Source organism: Bos grunniens, chromosome 3 (genome assembly GCF_055505025.1).
Source record: "Bos grunniens cultivar Pamir isolate PY7600 chromosome 3, Bosgru_T2T1.0, whole genome shotgun sequence".
In the NCBI taxonomy this organism is placed as follows: Eukaryota; Metazoa; Chordata; class Mammalia; order Artiodactyla; family Bovidae; genus Bos; species Bos grunniens.
In genome coordinates, this window is record NC_141167.1 from 24,581,492 (window position 1) to 24,609,152 (window position 27,661).

Below are 27,661 nucleotides of genomic sequence, written 5' to 3' on the forward strand. Positions count from 1 at the left end.
GGTTGCCGTTTCCTTCTCCAGGGGATCTTTCTGGAACAGAGATCAAACCTACATCTCCTGCATTGAAAGGTAGATTCTTTACCACTGAGTCATCAGGGAAATGGCCATAGTAGAATAGCAGAATTCAAATTAATTCTGTGTATCCAGTAAATTGCTTCTCTCTTGAAGTTGTTCATAATTTTCTGTGTTCATTACAATTATTGATGATGAAAATTATTATTATGATGATAATTAGGGAGAAAGATGGCGAATTTAATTAAAAATTCTAAGCATATGTTTCCAAGAGCACCAGACTATATCTCAGTTTTATTACAAGTTTTTAAAATGTAGAATGTAGGTGTCTGTGTGCACACAAGTGAATGAGAGAACAACTACCAACCAATATCTGAACACACTCAAGACAGTTCAGTAGCTACTTCCAATTCAGAGTAAAGGCCACCTCTCTATTACATATCAACAATTAATATAGGTCTACATAGTATGAACAAAGATATTAAGAGAAAATATAGGAAAAAACACTGGAAGCAGATGAATCCACATGTTATTGTTGTTGTATGTGGATGCTGGTTTATTCTTCTCAATAGATTTTCTCTAAAATGAATGTGTTAATTTACTTTAATGATTCTTTTATTATAATTATTTTATTTCTTAAATATAAATTTATTTATTTTAATTGGAGGCTAATTACTTTACAATATTGTATTGGTTTTGCCATACAAAAGATTTTAATTTTCAAAGTCCCTTTAAGAACCATCTTCATTCCTTACTGATCTTCACCTAGCTCCCTATCCTTATCTACAACTCTTTCATCACAGAGCCAAACTCAGAATTAAGAAACATTTTTTAAAATTCTGTTTATATTGTAAGGTACTTTCAAATGTGTCAAATCAATTAAACTCAAAGTTATCCTCTGAAAAAGATATACTCATTCAGCATTTTATGGGAAAGGAAATAAAGTATTGCATCCCCCTACATACACACACACACACACACACACACACACACACACATTATTCACTCCTTTTCTGTATTTCCTTAGTTGATTTTATTCAATCTCATGGTTTTAAATGTCATATTTATGTTGATGATTTTTAAAGTTTATTTCCCACTTTGGCCTCTCTCATTCCTTCTTCATTTTCCTTTATTAGCAAATGGTACTACCTACCACTCAAATGCTCAAGAGAAAAAAAAAAAAATACAGAAAAATTCTTAACTTTTCCCTCCTGACATCCTCCCACATCTAATCTACCCAGGTTCTAACTATCTCACAGAAATGGTTCTATTGTAATCTGGTTCTCAGATTTCTCACTTGGCTTATGAGGAATTCACGATTTCTTGTCCCACAAAACTACTGGAAGTCAGGAATGCCCTTCTGCCTCTCCTCAGCCACCTTCACAAGTTACTCTAGCCAGCCTCCCAAATCCATAATTCTGAAGGAGAAAGTAAGCATTAGCATTTATGTTCCCAAACCCTTGTATACATGTAAAACTGTCCAAAGAATTCTAACCATACTTTGCTGGTCTAAGAAGAGCTAATTTGTTTGTTTTTGCAGCCCAGCAAGCTTCTGGCTAGGGAATGAGAAGACTGAATTCTCTTTGTTCAGGCACTCTTACATGCTCTCTCTCTCACTGAATATCTTAGGATCTACCTCACTTGCTTAGGATGCTTCTCCAACAACCTATTACTTCAACGACTATCCTGAATTCCTATTCTTCTCGTTTTATAGCCTGGAAATAGATGATGAGTTGAAGGCCTCAGAATCAATGCAGGCACCATTTACAGGTCCTAAAGGTATGTATCTAGCAGCCCTTCTTTAGAATGTGGGTGTGGGCTGCCGTCTATGGGGTCGCACAGAGTCGGACACGACTGAAGCGACTTAGCAGCAGCAGCAGCATACCTACTACATATGTAGTCACCTTTGGAAATTAGGAGTTCTTTTTTTTTATTTTTGAAAATGTTTATTGGGGTACAGTTGATTTAAAATATTATATTAATTTTTAGTGTACAGTACAGTGAATTTGTTTTACATATTCACTTTTAAAGATTCTTTTTTCATATAGGCCATTACAGAATATTGAGTAGAATTCCCTGGTTGATGGATGGACCTGGAGACTGTCCTACAGAGTGAAGTTAGACAGAGGAAGACAAATAACGTATGATATTGCTTATATGTAGAACTTTTTAAAAAATGGTACAAATGAACTTATTTACAAACAGAAATAGTCATAGATGTAAAAAACAAACTTATGGTTAGTTACTAGGAGAGAAAGGAAGGAGGGATAAATTGGGAGACTGAGATTGACACACACTACAATATATAAAACACGTAACTGATAAGGACTAGGTGAAATTTTGAGACAAGCAAATATCCCTTCAACATCCATTTTAGGATTATCAGGACTGATAGCAGAAGATAACAAGCAAACTTGCTAAATTTGAAGTGTCTGGGACTGTTCCTAGTATATTTGTCTAGACAGTTTGCAGCTGTATGTAAGATTCTGGAGCTCAGGAGAGAGAGCCTGCCTGGAGATGGAGATGAAAGTCATTAGCATATAGATGGTATGTGACCCATGAGAGTGAGAAAGAGTACAAAATGAGGAGAGCAGAGGGCTAAGACAAGTCTTGGGAAACACCAAAATTCAAGGACTTGTTAAGGCAAACAAAGGTGACAGAGAAATGACAGGTTAGAGGAAAATGAAAACTAAATATGGCACTCATATCCTCATTTCCCAAGATGCATATATTACTCTGATTTCTTCATAAAGCAGGTTCTTACTGATGCCACATGAGCCTTGTCTAATGAGGGTCTCAACAGTACACAGGGTTGGCTGATCTAGAGAACCCAGCTGATACTATTTAAAATTCTACTGTGTTCTTCAATCGGCAGAGACAGTGTGTCATTTCCATCCTTGTAGCAAGCACTAATGATACTTGCACAGATGACAAATGTCTTCTCTGGTGAAAAATTAATGCACCACAATAATTTCCTTACCTGGGGTTAATGAACATGTCAGATGCTGAAAATGAGTTGTTTGAAACTAAATGACTATAATCCATATTTAGAAGATTGCCACTCGTAAGGTGGGGGTAGGGAAGTGGGGAGTTATGGATGTATATAAGTGAATATATTTTAAGTTCTTTTTACCATCAGTCTTAATTTTTACTAGGTCTTTAAAACACATACTTGCTGAATAATCTCATAGGAAGAAATAACATTTCATCACATAGTCTGTATTGTTGTCTAGAAGCTTCCTGAACAATTATTTTTATTCATTTGTTCATTCATTCACTTAAAACACATACACACACACATAAATATGTACATATGTGTTTGTTGGACACTGTTATGTAACAGATTCTATTACATACTAACGAAAAAGAGATAATGAGACATGATAATCCTTGCCCTCAAAGAGCTCACAACTGTGCATAAAAATATAAAATTACAACTAACTACAGTACAATACTTGAGGCAAACATGTAGGAGAGCGGGCTATGAATATAAAGAGACAGACTCCCTAATCCACCTGGAATCCTACCTGGAGGTTATGATGCTTCACACTGAATCCTGAAGAACAAATAAATTAGACAAGTAGGGGGACAGAGAAGGCAATGGCATCTCATTCCTGTACTCTTGCCTGGAAAATCCTATGGATGGAGGAGCCTGGTAGGCTGCAGTCCATGGGTCACAAAGAGTCGGACACGACTGAGTGACTTCACTTTCACTTTTCACTTTCATGCATTGGAGAAGGAAATGGCAACCCACTTCAGTGTTCTTGCCTGGAGAATCCCAGGGACGGGGGAGCCTGGTGGGCTGCCGTCTATGGGGTCGCACAGAGTTGGACACGACTGAAGTGACTTAGCGGCAGCAGCAGCAGGGGGAAACCAATGCAGGCAGAGAAAAAGAGTTAAGCAAAGGCAGACCCTGTGGTTCAGGGGTTTCCCTGGCGGCTCAGTGGTAAAGAATCCACCTGCAACGCAGGAGACACAAGAGATTTGGATTTCATCCCTGGGTCTGGAAGATATCCTGGAGGAGGAAAATGTCAACCCACTCTAGTATTCTTGCTGGGAAAATCCCATTGACAGAGGATCCTGGTGGGCTGCAGTTTGTAGGGTTAGAAAGAGCTGGACACAACTGAGCACGCACACACCAAACATCAGAAAGGCAGAAAGTTGTAAGTTAGTGAGGCTTTGTGAGAAACTGAATGCTTTTATAATGTATAACAGATTGGCTAATGGGACACCATTCACATTAAAAAGGATTCACAATTTAAAACACACATAATGAATCTACTTAATGCTTGCTGACAATAGACTACAGGGTTAAGAAGAGAAATTATGGATCAGGCTGAGTTGCATTCTAATTCAAGTTATATCATTTTGAGATTTAGGGAAATTTCTCTGATTCTTTTTTTTTTTAATTTTGTGATAAAACTTCTTATTTATTTTTTTAGCTTTATTTTTATTATTTTTATTTACTTATTTATTTTTTACTTTACAATATTGTATTGATTTTGCCATACATCAACTCTGATTCTTATAATCTCTCTAATCCTCAATTTTCTCACCTGTGAAATAGAAATAATTATTATTTATAGTTTACTTATTATGTGCTAGGCACTTTAGTATTATCTAATTTAATCTTCAGAACCACCCTGTAATACCATTATTTGACCCAAGTGCTAAGGCAGAGATATTACATGATATCTCAATATCTCAAGCTCAAATAGGCAACAAGTAGAGTCAGGATTCCAACCCAGTACCCTGATACCAGTCCATGTGTTCTTAACCACCATACGCACCTATTGTGCTGCTGCTGCTGCTAAGTCGCTTCAGTTGTGTCTGACTCTGTGTGACCCCATTCCACCATCTGTGGGACCCCCTCCCTCTGTGCGACAGCAGCCCACCAGGCTCCCCCATCCCTGGGATTCTCCAGGCAAGAACACTGGAGTGGGTTGCCATTTCCTTCTCCAATGCAGGAAAGTGAAAAGTGAAAGTGAAGTCGCTCAGTCGTATCTGACTCTTCGAGACCCCATGGACTGCAGCCTACCAGTCTCCTCCATCCATGGGATTTTCCAGGCAAGAGTACTGGAGTGGGGTGCCATTGCCTTCTCCAATGGTTGTAAACTCAAGCATGTAATATGGTTAGCACAAGCTCTGGCACCTAGGAAGTACTCTATAAATGAAAAGCATAAATGATACTTGTTTCATTATTATTATTTTACTATGAATGGTAAGTGGAGAAGGCAATGGCACCCCACTCCAGTACTCTTGCCTGGAAAATCCCATGGACAGAGGAGCCTGGTAGGCTGCAGTCCATGGGGTTACTAAGAGTCGGACACGACTAAGCGATTTCACTTTCACTTTTTACTTTCATGAATTGGAGAAGGAAATGGCAACCCACTCCAGTGTTCTTGCCTGTAGAATCCCAGGGATGGGGGAGCCTGGTGGGCTGCTATCTATGGGGTCACATAGAGTCGGACACGACTGAAGTGACTTAGCATAGCATAGCATAGCATGAATGATAAGAATTATAACCAGTAATTATTATTAGTTTGTGGTTTCTCTACAGGTCAAATGAGAGAGTATACTTAAATCACTTATAAAACTAAACTACTAACAACACAAAAAATTATTTTTCTAACAGTATCTATGAGCTATCAGACCAAAGCTCAGAGATATTAAAGAAAAGCACTGGTTTTGAAGTCAGAGAATGCTGAGTCTGAAATCCACCTCCACCACTGAGTAGTAGTTCAAACTTTAGTTCAAAATTTTAGGCTTCATCTGTAGGAAATCATAGTAATAATAATAGCATAACAATAATAATATGTACTACTACTACTACTACTAAGTCACTTCAGTCGTGTCCAACTTTGTGCGACCCCATGGACTGCAGCCTACCAGGCTTCTCTGTCCATGGGATTCTCCAGGCAAGAACACTGGAGTGGGTGGCCATTTCCTTCTCCAATGCATGAAAGTGGAAAGTGAAAGTGAAGTCACTCAGTCCTGTCCGACTCTTAGCGACCCCATGGACTGCAGTCTACCAGGCTCCTTCGTCCATGAGATTGTCCAGGCAACAGTACTGGAGTGGGGTGCCATTGCCTTCTCCAATAATATATACTGCACAGTGCTATTTGAAGGAATCAATGAGATAACATTGAAAAAAAAAAAAAAGCCTATTTTAATACCTGTCACAAGGAAGTGTTCAAGCAATAGTAGTCATTTACTTATTATCATTATATTTATAATAATCATTATAATTTTCATTGTAACTCAGACCCCCTGTGAAACTGAGTAACTCTTCAATTACAAACATGTGCTTATTCTTCCTAGAAATTCCTGTGGTTAATAATTATGATTTCCAATGGCTTGTGGCACTACTCTCTATTTCAATTCCTTGACACAACTTTAAAAAATACTGATTGTCTTTGTTTTCTCTGTTTTCATCAGCACAGAGAGAGGGCAGGAAATACTAGAACTGGATGCTTAAAATAAGATGCCTGAATGAAGGAGGGGGAAAAAACTGTCCCTCCGTTTGTCAGATCAAGTGATAATTGTATCTACCATGGGAGAATCTAAATGGCACCAGCACAAGACTCTTAGTGGGTGTAGGAGTTATAACCATTATAAATGACACCTTTTATTTCCTTTGAAAAACCCTCCTGATTTATTACATTTTCTTAGAAATTGTTAAAACTTCTTTTTGTTTATGATTCTTTCCCTGTCCCCTCTAATATTCATTCCATCACGTGAGCAAGGTGCTGGTATGGTGAGAGCAAACAGAGTACAAACACTCCAAATGAGTTCTATTCAGTCTGGGCTCATGTTGAAAAATAATCTGATTTCTCTCTGTCTGCCCACATCTTATTCACAAAAGGTGAGGGACAAGAGTGGATGAGTAAAACATGTATCTTCTATCTATTAAAAATGGAGAGATATCAGTCCCTATGAAATAATTTATAGATTATACATACACCATGGCAAAGTACAAACTATATAAAGCTCTGCGTCTGGTGGTGTTAATGGTAAAGAACCCACCTGCCAATGCAGGAGACACAGACTCTATCCCTGGGTTGGGAAGACCCCCTGGAGGAGGGCATGGCAACCCACTCCAGTATTCTTGCCTAGAGAATCCCATGGACAGAGGAGTCTGGCAGGCTACCACCCATATGGTCCCAAAGAGTCAGGCAGGACTGAAGTGACTTAGCACACATTGCCAGACAGCTGTTGATCCCTTCATGCCTCATTGTCTTTGTGCTGCATCTTCTCCTGGAAACTCACTCTCACCAGCCACACACCACCCCCGAGCACATACACACACACCCATACACACACACATACATACTACATTCTGAACAATATCCTTCTCAATCAGTTTTTTTAAATCATTCTCACTTAGATTGGTTGTCCTCTAACACAGAACATTTGTCAAGAGCTGCAATGTCTTATAGTTAATTATCACTGTGCTTAGTCCCTCAGTCGTGTCCGACTCTTTGAGACCCTATGACTGTAGCCTACCAGTCTCCTCTGTCCATGGGGATTCGCCAGGAATCCAGAGTGGGTCACCATTTCCTTCCCCAGGGGATCTTCCTGACCCAGTGATTGAATCCAGGTCTCCCGAATTGCAGGCAGATTCTTTACTGCCCAGTAAATACCGCATGACACAATAAATGTGTACTCGCTTTAGAGTGAAATGGAGAGGGATAAGTAAAAAGAGCACGGACTTTGGCTTCAGGGAGATCTGGAGTTGAATCCTAGCTCTGTCACTTTGTGGTTAGTAGACCATGAATAAGTTACTGAACCTCATTGATCCCTTTTCTATAAAACAAAGATGATAAAAAACACACAGAGATAAGCGAATGAAACAGCAAGCAAAAATGCCAAGAGAAAGCATTTTTTGTTAGCTGGAAGTAAATACAGAGATTTTAAGTACTCATAGTTCCCTTTGTTTCCCATGCTTAGACCCTTCTACACACCCACTCCCTTCTCCGTCAACAGTGGTAATTCAATTCAGCTTGCAATGCTAAAGTCAAATGTCATTGCCTCTAGGAAATTTTCCCTTAGCCCTCCAGAAAAGATGAATTCCTTCCTTCTCTGGGCTCCTTAAAAACAGAAATTACATGTGCCTTGATCACAGCTATATCCCTAGGGCCAAAGGCAATTGTATTAGATCAATAAATACTACATTAATGAGTCCATGAGTAAATGGTGAGTGAATAAATGGTTAGTTTTCCCTCTTCTCATCTCCTACTGTGCTTAGCACAATTTCTACAAAAAGACGATGCTCAAAATGTCTATTGAATGAATAGCCACCTATATCATTCCTAGCTAGGATCAACCTGAACTCATTCTTCCTGCTGCTTTTCAAATTTACTAGATAATAGTCTTGCCAAGGTTTTCTAGACAGGGAAAGGTTCTCATTTGGCTAGAGCTGAGCCAGACTTTTTACTAAAGCAGATGGACTGAGCTATAACAAAAAGCAGACTGGAGCCAGGAAGCTCTGAGCGAAAACTGACATCCTACTTGGCATGGCATGAGGGAGACAAGCTGGGTGAGGCATAAAGACAGTCACTTATACCTTTTAGAATGCTGGGCTATGGCAGGCATGATCATTTGAGAAATTTCTCTACCTGGCTAGTGCTTTCTGGGAGCCACCCAGGTCTATCACAGGACAGGACATTCAATGAGTAATAAAAACTCCAGTGGGTGTCACTGTCTAAGAGAACCAAGTGTGGGCAGCAGCAAAACACATTCTAAATATCCATCACCACGTGCAAGCCAATGGCTTCAAAGAACTATATGGATGTGACCCTAGCAGTATGTGTTCTTAAGATAGAGGAACAAATACAAACTTTTATTAATTAACCTTTTATGCTTTTATTGTTATAAATATAAACAATATAAAGTTTACCATTTTAACAATTTTAAGCTGTACCATTCATGCCATTAATATATTTATATTTACAATTATACTATCATCATTAGTATCTAGATATGGAATATTTTCATCACCACAAACATAAATCCTATACCTATTACTCCCCATTCCCTCTACCCCATCCCTTGGCAAACATTAATCTGCATTTTGCCTCTCTGGATTTGCCTATTCTGCATGTTTCATATACATGAAATCATACAGTATGTGGTCTTTCATATCAGACTCCTTTACTTAGCACAGTGTCCTTAAGGTACATCCATGTTGCAGCATGTATTAGCCTGTGGTTCCCTTTTATGACTGAATAATATTCCACTGTGAGGGTATGCTATTTTGTTTATCCATTCATCTGCTGATGGGCATTTAGATTGTTTCTACCTTTAGGCTATTGTGAAAGAGCTGCTACAAACATTTATGTATAAGTTTTTGTTCAAACACCTGTTCAGTTCTTTTGGGTATCTACCTAGGAGTAGAATTATTGCATCCTATAGCAATTCTATGTTTTGGTTGTTAAGGAACCACCAAACTGTTTTTCATAGTGGCTAACCATTTTACATTTCTACCAAAAATGTATGAGGTTAGTCTCCATTTATAAAATATACATGTATAAAGTATTTAATACATATCTCACATTTTATCCTCCTATCAATTCTGAGGAAGGTGCTAATGTTATCTCTGTTTTTCCAAATGAAACTAAGGAACTTTTCAATATCCAGGTCTCCATGACTATAAAGCCTGGACTTTGAGTCACAAAGTTAGGCTTCCTTTCAAGCTCACCTTGTCTGGCTATTCTTGAGGAAACTGTAATGAGCCCTGGAATACACCTGACTCTGCCTGTCTCCACTCTATCAAACAACCTATGGGGCCTTTTGGTTATGCTAAGATTTTAAAGCATTCTATATACTAGGCATTTTTACAAATAGAATTAGATTTAATTACCATTATATATATATAGAAAAATTGAGGTTAAGAGGTGAAAAGTGATTTATTCACAATCTCAGAAATTAGCTGCACAGAAGAGTTTACTAAAGCCAATACTACTGTTTTTTCTCCCAGAAAGATTTGAGAGGTGGCAACCAAATTTAATGACTATCCCAGTATCACCTTTAAGTATCTTTAGAACTCATTAAGAGAATGATCATTCCAGTATCACCTTTAGATATCTTTAGAACTCATGAAGAGGTCAGCTTTTAAAAACTAGAGCCTAAAAACAAACAAAAAAAAAAAAACTAGAGCCTATACAGAGTGAAGTAAGCCAGAAAGAAAAACATCAATACAGAATAATAACACATATATATGGAATTTAGAAAGATGGTAACAATAACCATGTATGCAACGCAGCAAAAGAGACACAGATGTACAGAACAGTATTTTGGACTCTGTGGGAGAGGGCGAGGGTGGGATGATTTGGGAGAATGGCATTGAAACATGTATATTATCATATGTGAAACGAATCGCCAGTCCAGGTTAGATGCATGGTACAGGATGCTTGGGCCTGGTGCACTGGGATGACCCAGAGGGATGGGATGGGGAGGGATATGGGAGGGGGGTTCAGGATGGGGAACACATGTACACCCATGGCGGATTCATGTCAATGTATGGCAAAACCAATACAATATTGTAAAGTAAAAAAAAAAAAAATCTGTAGTAGTATAATCCCTTTTACAAAGAAAATCTTATAAAAGGGAATTTCTGTTTTTTGCCAAATGATGTAGTAGCATATAGATATAATCTCTTGCCTTAAACAACTGTAAAACAGAAAAAAAAAAAGTTAAACAACAACAGTTTTCAGATATTGGAAAACAGGTAGGAAATGACAATGATGCCTGAGAGAGAGGAAATAAACAAGGTGGCCCTGGGATTACCCTGTTGACTGTCTAAAGAGAGTTTCCAGACCACAGCATAGATAAATGAACCAAAATGAATCCTAGGGATCTGCATGAGTTGAGAATGAATTTGGGAGTTTGGAGAGACCAAAGCTGCTAGAGTTCACAGCGTCCTTTAGAATACTCATTTGAGTATACTGTGGGCCCTGTGTCTGGAAACTACCCAAGAGTGAAGAGAGAACCACTGGAAAGGAGCAGCCAGAAAAAGCCTCAAAGTCCACACAAAGCTAGGAGCAATTCACATTACCAAATGTGATGGTTATTTTATATGTCAGCTTTAGAGTATGTTTTTGGATGAGGTTAACATGTAAATTTGTATTTGGGGTAAAGCAGATTTCTTTCCATAATGTGGATATACTTCATTCAATATTTGAAGGTCTGAATAGAATCAAAAGCAGGACATTTTTAAATACTACGAAGAATTGCTGCTTTTGAACTGTGGTGTTGGAGAAGACTCTTGAGAGTCCCTTGGACTGCAAGAAGATCCAACCAGTCCATTCTGAAGGAGATCAGCCCTGAGATTTCTTTGGAAGGAATGATGCTAAAGCTGAAACTCCAGTACTTTGGCCACCTCATGCGAAGAGTTGACTTATTGGAAAAGACTCTGATGCTGGGAGGGATTGGGGGCAGGAGAAGAAGGGGATGACAGAGGATGAGATGGCTGGATGGCATCACTGACTTGATGGACGTGAGTCTGAGTGAACTCCAGGAGTTGGCGACGGACAGGGAGGCCTGGCGTGCTGCGATTCATGGGGTCGTGAAGAGTCGGACACGACTGAGCAACTGAACTGAACTGATAATCCATGAACTTTGCCAAGTGTTTTATTGAGATTATCTGATTTATCCCTAACCTCCCAATAATACAGATATTATTATCCTCATTTTGTGGAGAAATAAATTGAGATCTGGAGAAGTTATATAGTTAGCCCAAAGTTCCAGATCTAGGAGAACTAGATCTGGCATTTATATTGAGTTCTGTCTGACTTCAAATTCTAGGGTAAGACACCATAAAAGGAAAAAACAGCCTCAGAAATAATTTTAGGGGAAGGGAAAAAATTCCAGGACTATTTGTCTTTTACAGATGTTCGAGTATGTAGCTTCTTCATGATCACGGTGATCCAATTTTTGATACTGGGTCAAAACTTCTCCAAAATTTGTCTCAGTTCAGACTCTGTTTTACACTGAAGACAATCTTTCTGATTTGCATTATAAATATATCTCTCAATCAAATTCATAAAGTAATATCAACATAAAACAGATATTGGATGTTTCTACACATTGGGCACTATTTGGTCACTTTAGACATATTATCTCATTTAAAAAATAATTTTGATATGTTTTAGTATTTTCCAGAGTAGCAGGGCCTGGGTCAAATAGGTCATTTCCCTGATAACTCATTACCTGATCACTTCAAGGAAGTTTTAGGTTTCACTCATGTATTTATTCATGTTTGTTTGTTTATTTGTTTTCGCCTTCTCCGAATCTATCCAATAGATTCTCCAAAACTACAAGAATAAGTCCAAAATCTTCTCTAGAATTTTAAGGCAAAGACAATTCTACTCCTGACTTCTATTCCTTTATCTCTCACCAATCTCTCCTCCCCAAACACATTTCTTTGGCCCTATCAAATTATTTGCATTTTTTTTACATGAATCATGCCCTCTCATGCCTCTGGACATTTGCATAGGTTATGTCTACTGCCTGGAAAGGTACTATTCATTCACAAAATGATTTCTGAGCAACTTCTCTTGGCTGGTGTATCTGATAATATGATATAATTTAGATATGATAACTTCCCTTAAGAAGCTTGTCAGGGGGTACTAGCCCATGGGGGAAGGTTCCAAATGTCCTTTGCCCTGGTTCCTGCATATGCTTCATTATGTTCTGAATATTCAGTTATAGAAAGTGCCATTTATCCTTTCCTATGGCATTGCTGCCTGTCAAATTGGATGAATGAATAAAACTTCTCATGGGATGTGATTTCTGAGAAGTGATGATTTCTTTTTAAAGGCCACCTTTACCCACCTTGAAGGACTGTTTTAAAAGTCATGGTGCCCTTTGATGCCTTCCTGTAGGACAAAGGAACCCAGAGCTTATCTACATGTAGATATTCTATTAATACGTAATGACTCTTAGGACAGGAAGGAAATGGAATTGCATTTCCTTCTTGGACATTTCCAACAAAACCGAAGAAGGAAAATGGCCCCATCTTAATGAAAGAGGCTGCTCTTGGGAATGTGTTTAAGGGAAGGTTATAGAAGCAATCTTTGACGGAATATGGACAAAGCACAATTCATCATTTCTTCTCAGGAAAGTGATTATCGGGAGAAAGGTAGCTTCAAGGCCAGCTCTGCCCTGCTTCACAAAAGATTCCATTTACATTTCAAGAAAGGACAAGAAAGAATACCCTACAATGAGGCTATTTTACACAAGGCCTTCACTGCCTTTTCCAGACAGCGTGTGACCCTTCTTACTTCTAATGACATTGCCTCTCTCCTTGTCTATGCTCTCAGTCAATTTAGGAACAGAAACATCTCCCCTCAAATCCCATTGTATCCCCCAGAAAAGCTAATTTTCTAAAACACAAATCTAATTGTGTTATTCCTTGATCCCTTTGGCCATGACTTACTATATATTGTAAAAGAACATATAAGCTCCTCCCCATGATATTTAAGATTCTCCTCTGCCTAACCTCAGCTACTGCTACAACCCACTACTTGCTGTAGGCTCTTGGGCCCTACACAACTGGTGCTCTGGTCCCATGTCACATGCCTATGCTTCAGGGCTGTTTCTTCTGCCTGGAATACCTTTGCCCTCTTCCTATGGTAATTTCTCTCCATTAGCCCTTCCATATCTATTTTCTACTCTTCTCAGTCATCTTGTATCCTGGGAGGCTAGGAAGCTGATTTCTATAGACTATATTCTCTCAGATTCCTGGCCCTCTCTCTTCCGGTTGGGTTAGGCCAGTGGTAAGCACTGGCAGGAGAATGGAGGGCAGGAGGAGCAAGAGGTTGAGATATTTCTTCTGACCCTCCCCCTCACATCAGCTACAAAAGAGCTGTTAGCTACAGTTCTTACAAGGTTCTAGTAACAACTTCCTCCCCTATCGCTTCAGTCTTTGGGATGGGAATAGCTTATACTATTGCCAATCCCTAGATGCTCTTCTTTCCCTTGACGATTCTCTTAAACCTCCATTCATCTATGTAAAAACTCTCTTCTTTTTGGCTATACTGTCTGTTTCCTGCTGAGACTGACTTGACAGGCAGGGCTTTACAACTTGACTAATCCTGCCTCACCCTTTAAGATCAGTTCAAGGGGTATGTCCCCAGGAATCCTCGGAACTAGGTTACAGAGCCGGTTATATCCACAGATCCCTATTTGTATTACTATCTTATGCTCACCATATTGGATTTTTAACTACCATGGCAAAATAATAACTGAGGTTAGTTCATTGTCACTAAAGAAAAATCATCTACTAAATATCTTCCAGAAATATTCTGGCTGTCTAGCATTAAAAGGAGCACACTCAACCTTGTTCCAAGCTTATTTCCCCTTGAATCATTCTTACAAGAGCTCTTTAGAACAATTAGATACGTTTTTTTTTACTTAGAAGATGTTTTTTATTCTCTAAAAGTCAAGGAGTACAGGGGGCCACATCAGGTCCCAGAACATATCATGAAATATTTCAGAGAGTCAAGAGGCAAACCGAGGAGTCATGCCACCATAAAGTCTCAGCTCACCGCACAGTAACTAAGTGGAAACACCCAGCAGGTATAACGAAATTTGAAAATAGAAATTTGATATACAACTAAAGGGACTATGTTATCCAGGGAATTGATAAAATAAACTTTTATAATTTACAACAAACACAAGCATTTTCTTCAAGCTCTTACAACTGAATATGGTAGATGAGACTAATAGTTCATCTTCATTTTATGAAAAAATAACTGAATCTCAATGAAATTTAGTAATTCACCAAGAGAAGATGGCAGAGCCAGAACTCAGGCTATAAAAATGTGTTTTTCCATTAAATAAGAGAGTATAGAAGGCGGAGAAAACAAAAATCATAAATCTTCAGGAATATATACCAAGAGGGAGGCAAGGGAAGTCGTGGACAGAGAATCAAAATAGATGCATGATTTCAACACTGTTGTGGATCCCACAAAAAAATTCTTCACAAGAAGGAACTGTACTTTATTATTATACTTCTAGTGCTTGCTATGTAGAAGGCACTGGCACCCCACTCAAGTACTCTTGCCTGGAAAACCCTATGGGCAGAGGAGCCTGGTAGGCTGCAGTCCATGGGGTCACAAAGAGTCAGACACGACTGAGCGACTTCACTTTCACTTTTTACTCTCATGCATTGGAGAAGGAAATGGCAACCCACTCCAGTGTTCTTGCCTGGAGAATCCCAGGGACAGGGGAGCCTGGTGGGCTGCCATCTACGGGGTTGCACAGAGTTGGACATGACTGAAGTGATAGCAGCAGCAGCAGCAGCAGCAGCAGTGCTTGCTACTAGGGCTTCCCAGGTGACTCAGTGGTAAAGAATCTGCCTGACAATGCAAGAAACATGGGTTTCATCCCTGGGTAGGGTAGATCCTCTGGAGAAGGAAATGGCAACCCACTCCGGTATTCTTGCCTAGGAAATCCCATGGACAGAGGAGTCTGGCAGGCTATACTCCCTGGATCGCAAAAGAGCTGGACATGACTAAGCAACTAAACAACAACAGTTTGCTACTGGATCTAGCATACCAGTGAAGTTGCTCAGTCGTGTCCGACTCTGCGATCCCACGGACTGTAGCCTACCAGGCTCCTCCATCCATGGAATTTTCCAGGCAAGAGTACTGGAGTAGGTTGCTATTTCCTTCTCCAAGAGATCTTTCCAACCCATGTCTCCTGGATTGCAGGCAGGCGCTTTACCGTCTGAGTTACCAGGGAAGCCCTGATCTAGCACACATTAGGAATCAAATAAAGGTCTGCTACATGTATGACATTGTTGTCTGAATCCAAAATCCAAAAATTTTTCTCTATTAAAATTTTTATAAAGATAGCTTAATGACTAACACTGGTCTGCTTTTCAAATGAATACATTTAACTGAAGCACATAGATGTCATCATAAGTAAACAGATGTGAATATGAATGAATCTGTTTCAACTATTTGTTCATTTGACAAACATTTATTAAGTTCTTATTCTGTGCTAGGCAGACTGACAACACTATGACCAACCAATAAAGTAAAATTTCCTATTATAAAAGTAACTTGAGTAAATTGCAAGCTCCATAGGTACTAGATAAACTAATTGAATATGAAGTCAAAGAAAATTCAGGCAATGCCCTTTTAACAATTTGCATATCCATATAATCTTCAGATTTATTTTAGAACTCATTCCTCAATTTTAACCTTTTTTCACTTGCCTTTTCCCAGGGTTCTTACTGAGATTGTTTCAGCAAGCCCAAAGTTTCAGAAGTTTCACAAATCACTGAATCTACAATATTTAATGGGCTTAAAATTGCTTCCATGAGATCAATTGCCTATGAAGCTACATAATATTTTCACCAGTGAGTGAAAAAAAAAATGCTGGTATATAATCCGTCAGTCAAAACTCCAAGGAATTGAAAATTTGGGGGACTAGTTTTTTATTTTTTATTTTTTTTAAATTTTATTTTATTTTTAAACTTTACATAATTGTATTAGTTTTGCCAAATATCAAAATGAATCCATCACAGGTATACATGTGTTCCCCATCCTGAACCCTCCTCCCTCCTCCCTCCCCATACCATCCCTCTGGGTCGTCCCAGTGCACTAGCCCCAAGCATCCAGTATCGTGCATTGAACCTGGACTGGCATCTCGTTTCATACATGATATTTTACATGTTTCAATGCCATATTAAAAGTTATATTCTTTAACAAACGAAATCAGTGGGGTTTCAGAGCAGAAATCAGTAATCAAACAATATTTCTGCTGCAAAATATATGAATATTCATACTAAGTGGCATAAATAAAGATTGTCACCTCATATCCAAATCTACCATTTTGGGATTTCAGAATTAAAGATGAAGGATTATGGCCCTATTCCAACTCACTCAGTTATCATATAAACAACAGTGTGCATGCTAAATTACTTCAGTTGCGTCCAACTCTTTGCAACCCTATGGAATGTAGCCCCCAGCCTCCTCTGTCCATGGGATTCTCCAAGCAAGAATACTAGAGTGGGTTGCCATGCCCTCCTCCAGGGGATCATCTTGACACAGGAATCGAACCCATGTCTCCTGAAGCTCCTGCACTGCAGGTGGATTCTTTACCAGTAAGCCCCTGTAGAAACCTTATAAACAACACTATCTGCTGCTAAACATCAAAGCATCTATATTTCAACCTTGCCTCCTCCATGTCCCTCTGCAGAGGTGCCAGACAGATCTGCCTAAAATGCAAATCTGAACATATTAGGAGCATTGGCTGGTGATGGGGGTGGAGAAGAGAGTAATATTTGGCCCAGAAGACCTTGGGATGAGAATTTGCTTAAAGTCTCACAGTCAGGTAGGGGGATTTAAGATTGCTGTCATTCTTTGAGGGATTAGTTTTGACAACTGAAAAATCATAGCATAACTTCCATGGTCTGAATGTTTGTATCCCCCCAAAATTCATATGTTGAAATCTTAATCCGCAAAAGAGATAGTATTAGCAATCCCCTTTCAAAGGGAAGGGCTTCCCTGATGGCTCAGACGGTAAAGCGTCTACCTGCAATGCGGGAGATCCGGGTTTGATTCCTGGGTTGGGAAGATCCCCTGGAGAAGGAAATGGCAATCCACTCCAGCACTCTTGCCTGGAATATCCCATGGACGGAAGAGCCTGATAGGCTACAGTCCATGGGGTCACAAAGAGTCGGACACGACTGAGTGACTTCACTTCATTTCACTTCACTTCACTTCACTTCAAAGGGATTGGGACATGAGGGGGAAGCCTGAAGTGCATTCACAAGACAGACTCCCACAGAGCTCCATAGCCCACTTCTATCATGTGAGGATACAACAAGAAGCCTGTAACCCAGAGAAAGACCCTCAGTAGAATCTGAACAAGTTGTACATATAGCCTCCAAACCAAGAGCAATAAATGTTGTGTATAAACTATACAATCTAGGGGATTTTGCTGTAAGATGTAGGGTATATGAAGGGTTAAGATATTGACCTATGATTAAGAACTGCCTACATAATTTGTGGGGGCCAGTGCAAAATGAAAATATGAGCCCCTTAGTTCAAAACTTATTAAGAATTTTCAGAAAACATTAAAACAGGCACAGGATATTTCTTAGTGTAAAGCTGCACAAGTCACACATTGTTGAAGGGATTCCATCCATTACTAAGACCTTAAAAAGAAAGCAGGTTGCAGGATGATTCATTTTACAAAACACAGTATCTGATATTTAGCAGGCTAGAGGGCAAACTGCCAGGCTGTCCATTTGCTTTCCGTGTGACTTTTGAAAAAAATACATATCTGTTTTACTCTAAATGCCTCCATGTAGAAAAATACAAACAATACCTACCTCTAAGAACCACTGTGAATATCAAATGAAATACTATATGTGAAACAGTGTAGTTCAAATATGTCCTAATAAGTAAATAAATGTTTCAGAGTAATGAGAGCTCCTTGTGCTTTGTTTTCTATATTTTCCCTTCTCTGATGAAAAGAAAGTAATCAGGCCTTTGTATTCTCTTGCCTCAAGGGTCCCACAGGCCTGAAGACAGAAGTTTCTTGAAGACAACTTCTGTTCTTAGCTCTTATGAATACCTAACACTGTTAAGGAAATATACTAGCTAGAGTACCAAAGGACAGAGAACACTAACTTCAAGTTGGCCACAATGGAGAGATAACCCTGGTGGGAGGGAGTTGTAGGATTTCCTCTTTGTCAGTTCAGGCCATTTGACAAGAAGAAACCAAGATGGCATTAGATCTGCTAAAGAGTTTTGGGGAGAATTTCCCACTAAGGATAAGAAGGAAGGACTAAGGCTGAGAAAAGAGAGCTTACAAGTAGTAAAGCAGGGTCTGGTACCTGTGAAAGGAGGGAAAAGGGCAGAATTGGACAGGAAGAACTTCTAGTTGCAGTGCTGTTCTGAGAGAATCTCAGATAGGCCAATAAAGAATCGGAGGAATGTTGCCCTTGTCAATATTCCACACTGGGCAGTAATGGGATAGCTTGTTATTTGACCAAACCTGGTCCAGTGACTGAGAGTAGCTCAGGGGACATGTGGTCTGATATGTGACCTAGAGTTTATCTGTTGACTATATTCTCCAGAGCAGGTTTTCTTGAAGGAAGCTATGAGCAGCTCATCATCATGGCAACCACCCCACTATACCCACATGTCAAATGGGAAGAGGGGTGAGGCCTCTGGATAAGAGCACTATGGTGAGACTTCTGAGACTGGATGAGCACAGAGATTCTCACACCTTAATATGGTGTGGAAGTAGCAGGGATATGAATTCAAGGGGCTGTACAGGCTTGTACTTCTCCATCATTAGCTTTCCCACCCTTAAAGTCTCATTTCAAATGTACCACTGCCTCCATGATGTCTCTCCTGATCTTCCAGGATTCTTTCCAAAGTTTGAGTTTTGTAATCTCACTATTTACCAAATGCACACTAGAAGTTAACCAATGCATCTTGGAATGCAAAACTGGTTCAAGAATGAAAATCAATCAATGTAAAATACCATATTGTCAGAATGAAGGACATAAACTACATGATTGTCCCAAGTGATGTAGAAAAATGATTTGAAAAAAATAAATATCCTTTCATGATAAAAACACTCAAAAATGATGATTAGAAAAAAATCACCTCACCATAATAAAAGCCATATACGAAAATTTCATAGATAACATCCTCTTCAATGGAAAAAAACTGAAATTTTTCCCTCTAACATCAAGGCAAGAATTCCAGTTTCTTGATTTCTATCCACCATAGTACTAGGGGGCAGAAATAACAATTAGGCAAGTAAAATAAATAAATGCCATTCAAATTGGAAAGGAAGAAATAAACTTATGTGGTTTTTGGACTGTATTATCTTATACAAAGAAACCCTAAAGAGTAAAAACACAGATTGTTAAAACTCATAAATTCAGTAAAGATGCATAATTCAAAAATCAACATACAAAAATCAATTGGGTTTATATACACTAACAACAACCTTATCAGAAAACAAACTTAAGAAAACAATTTCATTTATATTATATGGAAAAGAACAAAATATTAGAAATAAACTTAACCAAGGAGGTGAAAGAATTGTACACTGATAATTACATACTATTAATGACACCACCCTTATGGCAGAAAGTGAAGAGGAACTAAAAAGCCTCTTGATGAAAGTGAAAGTGGAGAGTGAAAAAGTTGGCTTAAAGCTCAACATTCAGAAAAAGAAGATCATGGCATCCGGTCCCATCACTTCATGGGAAATAGATGGGGAAACAGTGGAAACAGTGTCAGACTTTATTTTTCTGGGCTCCAAAATCACTGCAGATGGTGACTGCAGCCATGAAATTAAAAGACGCTTACTCCTTGGAAGGAAAGTTATGACCAACCTAGAGAGCATATTGAAAAGCAGAGACATTACTTTGCCAACAAAGGTTCGTCTAGTCAAGGCTATGGTTTTTCCTGTGGTCATGTATGGATGTGAGAGTTGGATTGTGAAGAAGGCTGAGCGCCGAAGAATTGATGCTTTTGAACTGTGTTGTTGGAAAAGACTCTTGAGAGTCCCTTGGACTGCAAGGAGATCCACCCAGTCCATTCTGAAGGAGATTCGCCCTGGGATTTCTTTGGAAGGAATGATGCTAAAGCTGAAACTCCAGTACTTTGGCCACCTCATGCGAAGAGTTGACTCATTGGAAAAGACTCTGATGCTGGGAGGAATTGGGGGCAAGGGGAGAAGGGGACGACAGAGGATGAGATGGCTGGATGGCATCACTGACTCGATGGACCTGAGTCTGAGTGAACTCTGGGGGTTGGTGATGGACAGGGAGGCCTGGCGTGCTTCAATTCATGGGGTCGCAAAGAGTCAGACATGACTGAGCAACTGATCTGATCTGATCTGAATGAAACAAATTAAAGAAGGTACAAATGAATGGAAAGACATCTCAAGTTCATGGATTGGAAACCTTAATATTGTTAAAATGTTCATACTACCCAAAATGATTTTAATAGAATCTCTATAAAAAGCCTAATGGCACTTTTTTATTTTATAGAAATAGGAAAAAAAAATCCTAAAATTTATCTGTAATTTCAAAGAACCCCCAAAAGGCAAAACACTTATGGGAGAGAGAAACAAAGCTAGATGTCTCACACTTCCTTCTTTCCAAACAAAGCTACAGTAATCAAAGCAGAATGGGCAGTATGGTATTAGCATAAATACAGACATATAAACCCTTGGAACAGACTAAAGAGACTAATATATATATATATATATATATAATTTGAACATACACATGTCATATATATGTTCAAGTGATCTTTAACAAGAGTGCCAAGGCTATGCAACAGAGAAAGGATAGTCTCTTCAATAAATGGGGGTGTTGGGAAAACTGGATATTTACATTCAAAACAATGAAATTACATGCATATCACATACAAAAATTAGCTCAAAATGGATTAAGTAGCTAAATATAATAACCATAAAACTACTAGAACATAGGGGAAACATTCATAACATTAAATTTGGCAATGATTTCTTGAATATGTTACCCAAAGCACAAGCATCAAAAGCAAAAATAAACAAAGGAGACTACAGCAAATTTAAAGACTTCTGCACAGCAAGTGAAAAAAAAATCAACAAAGTTAAAAGGAAAACTAAGAGATGGGAGAAAATATTTGCATTCATATCTGATAAAAGGTTAATATCTAGACTATATAAAAACCACAGCTCAACAACAAGAAAATAATTCAATTAAAAACATGGGCAAAGTACTTAGTAAACATTTCTCCACAAAAGATATATAACTAGCCAACAAGCATATTAAAAGACCCTCAATTTCACTAATTATCAGGGAAATGCCAATCAAAACTACAATGAGATATTATCTCTTACTTATTCGAGTGGCTACTACTTTTTTAAAAAGAAAATAGCGAATGTTCATGAGGACATGGGAAACTGGAACCCTTGTGCACTGTTGGTGTGGAAAACAGTATGGCGGTTGCACAAAAAATTAAAAATAGAGTTACTAGAAAATTCAGCAACCTCAATTCTGGATACATATATGATAGAACTGAAAATGGGCTCTCAAAAAGGTATTTGCACATCCATGTTCACTGGCAAATTATTCACAAGAGCCAAGAGGTAGAAGCAACCTCAATGTCCATTGATAGATGAATGGATAAAGAAAATATGGTGTACACACAAAATGGAATATTATTAAGTCTTAAAAATAAAGAGAACCCCATGGAAGCAACCTAACTGTCCATCAACAGAGGAATGAATAAAGAAGATGTGATACATATATAAAATGGAATATTGCTCACCAATAAAAAATGCCATCAGCAGCAACAGGTATGGACCCAGAGATTGTAATACTGAGTGAAGCAAGTCACACACAGAAAGACAAGTACCATATAATATCAGTTATTTGTGAAATCCAAAAAAGCATAGGAATTCCAGAAAAACATCTTCTGCTTCACTGACTATGCTAAAGCCTTTGATGATATGGATCACAACAAATTGTGGAAAATTCTTAAATAGCTTGGACTGCCTTAAATTCTTAAAGAGAAAGACCACCTTACACATCTCTAGAAACCTGTATGCATGTCAAGAAGTGACAGTTAGAACCAGACATGGACATGGAACAACAGACTGGTTCAAAACTGGGAAATGAGCATGTCAAGGCTGTATATTATCACCCTGCTTATTTAACTTATATGCAGAGTACCATCATGTGAAATGCCAGGCTGGATGAATCACAAGCTGGAATTAAGATTGCCAGGTGATATATCAATAACCTCAGACATGCAGATGATAACACTCTAAGAGCAGAAAGCAGAGAGGAACTAAAGAGTCTCTTTATCAGGCTTGACTGTGGTGTTGGAGAAGACTCTTGACTGCAAGGAGATCCAACCAGCCTATCCTGAAGGAAATCAACCCTGAATATTCACTGGAAGGACTGATGCTGAAGCTGAAGCTCCAACACTTCGGTCACCTGATGTGAAGAGCTGACTTACTGGAAAAGACCCTGATGCTGGGAAAGACTGAAGGCAGGAGAAGGGGATGACAGAGGATGAGATGGTTGGATGGCATCACCAACTTATGGACATGAGTTTGAGCAAATTTTGGAAGATGGTGAAGGACAGGGAAGCCTGACATCTGCAGTCCATGGGGTCGCAAAGAGTCAAATAAAACTGAGTGACTGACCAACAACAACAAAAACATTTGTTCTCAGGGTGAGGAAGTGGGAAAAGGAAAGTTTTTGTTCAATGAGTACAGAGTTTTAGTTTGTAAGATGAGAAAATTTTAGAGAGGTGTTGCACAAAAATGTGCATATAGTTAACCCTACTATACTATATACTTAGAATTGGTAAGATGCTAAATTTTATATAATGTGATTTTTACCACAATAAACAAATGATATTAAGTAACAGAGATTTATTGGATGAATGACTAAAACATTTTTCTTCCTACAACATTCAAAACTATCCAAGATATATCAAGGAGGGTTCCTATTATTTATTCCAAAATACACGCCTTTGTAAAATAGTCTTAAATGAAATAAAATGAATTAATTAAAACTGTATTTAATGAGAATTTTCATGGTTAACTTCTTTATTGTTTTTTGATGTAGATTTATTTTAATTATTGGTTACAATATTAAAGGAGGTTATATATTAAAAATATATCAACATTTGAAGGAGTCTTTAATCAAAAGTCTTTATATCCTCTGCACAATTTTCTATGCAAAGTTATTTTTAGTCTTAATCTGAAAGAAACTAAAAGAAGAGAGGACACGAATATTGTAGCAAATTTTAGTTTTGAAATTGCTTTCTTTTTTTCATCATCACTCACAGCAGGGCATCTATAATTTTTGATATTCTGTGCCCTAAGTTTTGAGATTAATATGCTATCCCAAATGGGGGATAACACTCTACTGAAGCAAAAACGAGAGTTAAATGTTTGCATTTAGGTTACAAAATATCACCTTTATTACATATATGCCAGTTATCTAAAGCAGCTAGCCAGTTACTACATTACCAAAATCTGCCAAAAATATAATAGACCCCAATGTGATAAACTGCTTCCTTCATTACTCATGTAGGCACCATAAATTTGTACCAACCCTTTTGACAATACAGAAGTATATAGAGCAATAATTATATACATCTTGACTCACTGATCTTAAACTATTTCCCACATGATTTCTTAAATAAATGATGAAACAGGAGATAAAAAACACTAACTCTAGAGACTAAAATATGTTCACTAGTTATGTTAGTTTAAAAAATAAATGTTCATCAAAGAGAATAAGGTAAATCATAGTATGATTATGCTATTGAATAGTTACTGATTATTAAAATTATAATTGCAAAGATTATGTATGTAACAGTACAGGTTGACATTGGAAGATTATATAAATATTCCCATGTTAACTAATAAAAAGCAATATATAATCTTGCAGTTCTATGACTGCAGCCATTTAAAATGTGTATACATAAAAAAAGAATATTGGAAGGAAACAGGCAAAAATGGAAATACTTGTGCTTCAGCTGGACTATTTTCTAGTTTTTTTCATTGTTTTTAAATTTATTTTTGGAAATCAAGATGTAAAATAAAATAAAACATAAATCTCTCTTCAGATGACAATTCAGAGTATCACCTCTTCAGGCTCTGACTAGTCACTTCAAATAGTAAGTTCTCTACCAGCTCAGGTTGAAAGCCTAACCAAGATAATTATTGTTTTAGAGTTGGAGCAGAGGCTTGCTTATCTCTACTGTGCTTGAATTTGGTCTTTTTCGAATATATGCTCAGAAATAGGATCACTGGATCATATGGTAACTCTGTTTTTAGTTTTTTAAAGGAACCTCCATAACTCTTCCCCATAGTGGCTGCACCAATTTACATTCCCACCAACAGTATATGAGGGTTCCCTACTGTGCTTGACTTTGGAATTTTACAGGGAAGCTTCAAATTGTTCCCATTTTCTCTCTAGCTGGATAATTCATGTTCAACTGTGAGACCTTGAGCAACATTTTTAATCTCAGTTTTCTTAATTTCAGTTACCTATAAAATAAAGCTAATGTCTACCTTATGAGAATTAAATGAAACACACATATGATGACATCTAGTATTGTGAATATCATATAGCAAAGCCTCAATAAATGTTAGAATTACTAACATTAAAATTTTAATTAATTAATTAATTTTAATTAAAAATTAATTAAAAATTTAAAATGAACAAATGAATAAACTAATAAATTAATGAAAAAGAAGTCCATTTTTCAGTTCCATTTCTGAAAAATATTAGCTGTCTGACATTAAGCAAATGACTAAATTTTTCAGAACTTCAGTTTTCTTATCTAAAAATTAAGAGTGTTAAATAGGAGAATCTTCTTTCCTTTTAACTATAAATCCTACAAATTACACATGGATGACTAGTGTGATATTAGCATTTCAAGCAAAGAAAGGAATATATATTGTTACCTTTTTGTTGTTGTTATTGGTAGCTGATAAAATAACCTTTACATTCTTTCTGACTGCTACTGCTAAATCACTTCAGTCGTGTCCGACTCTGTGCGACCCCATAGACGGCAGCCCACCAGGCTTCCCCGTCCCTGGGATTCTCCAGGCAAGAACACTGGAGTGGGTTGCCATTTCCTTCTCCAATGCATGAAAGTGAAAAGTGAAAGTGAAGTCGCTTAGTCGTGTCTGACTCTAGCGACCCCATGGACTGCAGCCTACCAGGCTTCTCTGTCCATGGGATTTTCTAGGCAAAAGTACTGGAGTGGGGTGCCATTGCCTTCTCCGCATTCTTTCTGAAATAAACTCTTAATTAATAATTTCTTTTATGCCTCACTTAATGAAGTAGTCCAACCTACTTTACCAAAGTTTTGACTACATTACAGATAATATTAGAAGATTTTCAAAAAACATAGATTGGAGAAACAATCAGCCTGTCAGCTTAGAGACTCCTTTCTCACTGTCGTTTCACCACGTGAGATTCCATTGAGATTTTAAGTACTGAACTAATACATATCTACACTGAAAAAGGACTTAAAAAGGCTTGAGTGTGATGACAAAATTGTGGTGATGATGTCAAAATATTCAGAGACTCAATAATCCTTACTAGTCAGTTTTCATCAGTCTATTAGTTTTTGCTATTATCTGATTCTGTGTTTTCAAAGCACTGATCCTACTGATATATTGAACTCCTTTCTGAAAGTAATGTATTTATAATGCATGCTAGACTTTTGTATCCATTACTAACGTGATCATTTACAACTTTTCAGATCCTTAATATGTTCCATAAGGGCTCTAATAGGTAAGAATAACAATACTTAAAGTTATGACTCTCATAACTATGAAAGGCTAGGTAGCATCATAAAAAGAACACAGATATTTGAATAAATAACTAAATGTAAATTTTGGCTCTCTGCTAGTGTATCCTAGGTTAAGTTATTGTAAGTCAGAACACTTGTAATAGGGCTTCCATGGTGGCCCAGATGGTAAAGAATCTGCCTGCAATGTGGGTGACTTGGGTTTGATCCCTGGGTCAGGAAGATCCCCTGGAGAAGGAAATGACTACCTACCCCAGTATTCTTACCTAGAGAATTCCACGAACAGAGGAGCCTGGTGGGCCCCAGCCCAGGGGGTTGTAAAGAGCTGCACATGACTGAGAGACACACTTTCACTGCACTTCCACTGCACTTTCACTTTCCACTTGTAACACATATAGTAACATAATGAACACACAGTGGTGTAAAGATTAAACAAGAAAGTGAAGGTAAAACACACAAGATAGTGCTTGGCATTGTCAGGAGCTCAATTAATGTTTGCCAGTGGATTTACTTTACAGCATCGGACTCTACTTCCATCACCTGTCACATCCACAACTGGATATTGTTTTTGCTTTGGCTCCATCTCTTCATTCTTTTTGGAGTTATTTCTCCACTCCTCTCCAGTAGCATATTGGACACCTACCGACTTGGGGAGTTCATCTTTCAATGTCATACCTTTTTGCCTTTTCATACTGTTCATGGGGTTCTCAAGGCAAGAATACTGAAGTGGTTTGTCATTCCTTTCTCCAGTGGACCACATTTTGTCAGAACTCTCCACCATGACCCATCAGACTTGGATGGCCCTACACAGCATGGCTTATAGTTTCATTGAGCTAGACAAGGCTGTGGTCCGTGTGATTAGTTTGATTAGTTTTCTGTGATTGTGGTTTTCATTCTATCTGCCCTCTGATGGATAAGGTAAGAGGCTTATGGAAGCTTCCTGATGGGAGAGACTGACTGAGGGCAAAACTGGGTCTTGGTCTGATGGGCGCGGCCATGTTTAGTAAACCTTTAATCCAATTTCTGTTGATGGACGTGGCTGTCTTCCCTCCTGTTTGCTTGATCTGAGTCTAAAGGATGGTGGAAGTAAGGAAGATAATGTCGATCTCCTTCAAAAGGTCCCATGTACCCATTACTACACTCAGTGCATCCTACCCTGAAGCAGGGCACCACCGACCCATGCCTCTGCCGGAGACTCCTGGACACACAAGGGCATGTCTGAGTCAGTTTATTTGGGGTCATTGTTACTTTCTTCTGGGTCCTGGTGCACACAAGGTTTTGTTTGTGCCCTCCAAGAGTCTGTTTTCCCAGTCCTGTGCGAGTTC

At 38.3% G+C, this 27,661-nt stretch overlaps 1 protein-coding gene across 10 annotated transcripts in view; it reads right to left on the minus strand.

Moving 5' to 3' along the window:
- LOC147375312 (BEN domain-containing protein 5) overlaps window positions 1-27,661 on the minus strand; it is a 1,469,512-nt gene that overhangs the window by 912,766 nt on the left and 529,085 nt on the right. The window lies entirely within an intron of this gene.